Here is a 5,000-nt window from a genome sequence, read left to right as displayed (position 1 = left end):
ATATATACATGTTTACAATGAGTAGAACAATGGGGTTCACCCCCAGTTCCGCCCTTCTCACCCATTGTAATTAGAACCCCATTGTTCTACTCGTCATAAACGTGTATATATAGCTAGCTAATAAGTCTGTTCTTCATTAAGTCTGCCTGATGAGTGCATACGCACGAAACTCAGAGTCGCAGGGAATCTTGTGTATTTTCATTTAGTCATTTAATTCTATATATATAGATATATATTCACGTTGTCTTGACCAACCTTTGCAGTATATTCTCTATTTTTAAAGTTTTTTGGTGTGGTCACGATCTATTTTGATCCAACGTAGAGCAAGTTTTGATCGTACACGGTTTTTGCACTATTAATCTATACATGGGTGAAGATGGACTCTCGACCCAAGCAGGTTGTTTTCCAGCGTGCATGATCTGGAAAAAGCACTTTTTCATCTTTTTAAATAGTACAGTTTGATTTATCCCTGTTATTGATGCTGGAAAAGTTACACTAATGCTCAGTTTTGTGTTTTTTCCTTATGTATTGTAATCTAGTCACATGTACAATTAACCTGCCAACATCAAACTCATTTTGAGCGAGTCACACTTTAATGATCGACAGTATATATGTATCACACGCCTATAGATGGTTTTCACCTGATGTCACAGCAGCCATGATGACTCTATTATAATGCAAAAAATGAGCCTTCATTTTCTATTGTTTTGTGCACCAACATGGCTGTCTCATCACGTGATTGAAAACCATCTAGAGAACTATATCTCACACCTGACTCATGATTCCGGACTTCACGTCCATTACCCGGAAACGACGAAAAATTTTCATTTCCACGCAATAAAGAGTTAATTAATAAGTGGCGCTAGACGGCTCGTTGGTATCTTGACACCAACTTGTGGTCGTGGGACTTGCAAAATAAGTGTTTCGGCAACCTACAAAACATTTTCCGGCCGAAAATCGCAAGGAATCTTTGGCAATGTGCGGAAGTCGTCGGAAATTTCTCCGGAATCCGGGCAATGTAGATACACGAAAATCCCATGCGTTTTTACTCAGGAAAAGTCGGCAGCTGTCGTTATCATGTGCTGACAAAAGAAGCTCGTGACAAATGAGCTTTTATAAGGGAATCTTTGCTGCTGTCAAAAATCTTGAATTTGAAGGCTTTTAGCTTTGAAAACCATCAAAAGGTGACAAATTCTTTGGCTAATGATTCCATAAACTCTTTGTAACTTTTCGAATTTTCAAAAAGTCCTTGCTCAGAGATTATCTGGTAGGTATATCGGTTTCAATTTGCTAATGAGTCAAAAATGTAAAGAAAGATTCCCCTGTTAAAATAGACCTCTTTGAAGATACGGCGGCCATTTTGGTTTCTACTGTTTCGAAAGACATTATGGGATACACTTACTTGGTATTTGTTCCCTGGGCATCCCATAATAGCTCTTTGAAACAATAACAATCAAAATGGACGCCGTATCTTGAAGCAGCACGTTTATCCTCTCACGTTAGTTTTTCTTTGCCATATCTGAAGGTTCAAAGCAGACATTATCCAAATGGTAAGTTGCCCTTTCAGTGATTTTATAACGTCTTTGCATCATGAACTTCTGTGTTTGAAAAAAGCCATTATTTCTCGGGAGAGGACAAAACGAGGGGCCCTACTCCATGGAGTACCGTATGGAGTATCTAAATGGAGTACCCCTAAAAGTCGTTTATTGGTCAAACTAAATACTTCATAAACATGGTGAGGCATTTGGATGCACATTACCTTTATTTATTTCGAGCTTTCCAACTCTCCGATTGTTACTGTTCGATGCAGTTCATGAATTGACCGCCATCTTGAAATTTCGTTGGTATTTCATGTATCCCTTATTGTAGTGTATTTTTTGTGTGTGTATTTAGACAAATGTTCATATAAACCTGTATGACCTTGTATACCCATATAGGCCCGTGTATACCCATAATACACCCATATATACCACTGTAGTATAGAGTGTATAACCACACATGCCCATGTATGCCCCTGTATATCCATATGTACTCATGTATGCCCCTGTATACCTATATATACCCATTTGTAATCTAATCTCATACAAATAAATTTTTCCAATCCATTCCATAGGGGTATATATACATGGACGTTAACGGGCCTGAATGGGTATGCAGGGATACACACGGTTTTTATAAATATTTGTCTAAAAATACTCTATAATAAGGGATACACGATATACCTACGAAACTTCAAGATGGCGGCCAATTCGTGAACTGCATCGAACTGTAACAAAAGGTATGTATATCCACAGGTAACCCATGCTCACTGTGTGTGCCACATAGGTAAATATAGAGAACATATGAGCCGAAGTTTAGGTCTGGAAATTTGCAAGAAAATGGAAATAAAAATCGATGAAACTTACCATGTGGTGAGCGGTTGTTGTCTTTAATACGTACACTAAGTTTCGGGAAAAATGGTCCCCGTTCACCTTCCTTCATAGTATAGTGACAAGGTAGGAGACGGAAGCCAGCGTAGGGACTCCGATCGACCCAAAACAAGCACGATTTATTTCGTGAAAATCGAATCCAGTCGCTAAATAAACACGCCAGGCTCGTGGAACATGAATTTCTCTAAACCATGAATCCACTGAAGCATCTCCAGGTAGCAACGCGAAGCCACCAGACTCCGTTGAACTTAAAATGGCGGCAAGAAACCGTTGTCCTCGCGAAGTGTCCAATTCAAAATGGCACTGAACTCGGGACGCCTGGTGACGAGGATAATAAGTTCTGGAGGGAGGGGAGTCCCAAATTGTTAAAAACAAAACTCACTGAGCAATCTGGGACTCCCCTCCCTCCAGGGCGACTTATTACACTCGTCACCAGGCGTCCCGAGTTCAGTGCCATTTTGAATTGGACACTTCGCGAGGACAACCTTTTCTGGCCGCCATTTTAGCAGGTTAACTTACAAGTTCTACGGAGTCTGGTGGCTTCGCGTTCCTACCTGGAGATGCTTCAGTGGATTCATGGTTTAGAGAAATTCATGTTCCACGAGCCTGGCGTGTTTATTTAGCGACTGGATTCGATTTTCACGAAATAAATCGTGCTTGTTTTGGGTCGATCGGAGTCCCCACGCTGGCTTCCGTCTCCTACCTTGTCACTATACTATGAAGGAAAGTGAACGGGGACCATTTTTCCCGAAACTTAGTTTACGTATTAAAGACAACAACCGCTCACCACATGGTAAGTTTCATCGATTTTTATTTCCATTTTCTTGCAAATTTCCAGACCTAAACTTCGGCTCATATGTTCTCTATATTGACCTATGTGGCACACACAGTGAGCCTGGGTTACCTGTGGTATATCTAAATACCTCACCATGTTGATAAAGTATTGAATTTCATATCTTCAAACCAATGTGTAATTTTTTCTTTATTATATAGACAGGAATGTTTTACTCACCATTTTTCTTTCTAACACCGAGCACAAACTTTATCGCAAATAATTATGTGGCTTGTGTTTGTAGCCGATATAACGCGCGCTCTGATTGGCTAATTGTGACTGAATTGTAGGGCATTATTCTCCCGTAATGCCCACGGGCCGATTACGGGCTTGCAAAAACAAAGCAAAAGGTAATTAAAAAGCCATATAATAAACTACTTACTAGCCGAGCTAGCTCGAGCCGTACTGGGGAATATTGGCCCTCGGGAATATTGGCCCTCGGTCGTTTTTGTACGGACCTTGCGCTGCCACGACCTCGGGCCAATATTTCCTAGTACGGCCCTCGCGCTCGGTTAGTAAGAAGTTATTCTTGCAGCTCGGCGGCTGGAATTTCTTCAATTTTTCTCATTTATTCTTCACTTGCTAGGAACTCCTTGAATAATTTTAGGTTGCATGAATTTTTAGTCTTCTTGTCAGCATTTTCTTGTTTGTCAGGGAAGGATTTTACGTCATCTTAGGAAAACTTCACGAATCTATCGCTCGCCATTTTTCACCGACCGTTGCACAAACAACCAAGCAAGACGATATGGAAATACGACACTCGGGTCCCGGATGTAGTTTCGTATGAATTTTATTAATGGTGTATTTTCCAGTAAAAGACTCCTTTCTATATAATAATTAGTTTTATTGTATAAACACCAATGAAATACCAAGTGAGCTTCTGCGCGAAAACATGATATCCTCACACGTGAAGATAACATGCTATTTTCACTCGTGAAAAAAATCACTGTAGCTATGGTTACATATGAAAATCGCACCGTTCGATGCCTTTCTTGAAATGATTTAGTATTTCATTTATTTGGTCTTCTCGTTTTGCGCTCACTCGTGAAATATGTTTCAACACTGGAAGGGAAATTTCGTATCTCCGCGCTGGCATGTAATATCCTTCATCTATTTTACATATGAATGAAAGAAAAACTCCGTATTTCGACTCGCTTTGAAGAGGACTGGACGACTAAAGCAGTAATTTCCGAGAAACTTCAACTCGAAAGCAACGTTGTACTACGACTAAGGCTAAAAACACCGCGCTCACAGAGCAAAAACGAACAGAACTGAAAGAGATTAAATTAAAGTGTTAAAAACTTGTACAGAAAGTGAATAAAGTAAGTTCCATACGCCCAATAATTGTTATGAAGCTCTTACAAAAGAAAAAATACAATGGCACCAATGATTAGAAGTTTAGATCTTCAATTCCACTTACGATAAGGAAAGATCATTGGTGCCGTGAGTCGAAACTTATTTTTCTGTTGCTGAATGAACTTCATTTCCCTACATTTAATTTCATGAAATGTTCTGACGGGTGCAAATATAGGTGGTCTAGAGACGCAGATAACGATGCTGCAATGTACAATTGGTTGTGGACGAACAAAAGTAGTTAATGAGAGATCTTTTGTTTTCGTCAACCAACATGGTGGTGATGACGTAACGTGAAAACCACCTATAATGTTTGTTTTTTTGGAGTGAGAAGCAATTAATTACAATCATATTGTGTTACTAGGTGACCAAGTAATCTTTCAAAG

General features: G+C 39.6%; 1 long non-coding RNA gene across 1 annotated transcript in view; it reads left to right on the top strand.

Moving 5' to 3' along the window:
• LOC137999173 (uncharacterized) overlaps window positions 1-5,000 on the top strand; it is a 9,842-nt gene that overhangs the window by 4,202 nt on the left and 640 nt on the right. The window contains exon 2 of the long non-coding RNA XR_011122908.1: window positions 1,526-1,550. This is a non-coding gene — a long non-coding RNA (uncharacterized lncRNA). The remainder of the gene's footprint in view (window positions 1-1,525; window positions 1,551-5,000) is intronic.

Source organism: Montipora foliosa, chromosome 4 (assembly GCF_036669935.1).
Source record: "Montipora foliosa isolate CH-2021 chromosome 4, ASM3666993v2, whole genome shotgun sequence".
NCBI classification, from domain to species: Eukaryota; Metazoa; Cnidaria; class Anthozoa; order Scleractinia; family Acroporidae; genus Montipora; species Montipora foliosa.
This window is presented reverse-complemented; position numbering and strand designations above follow the sequence as displayed.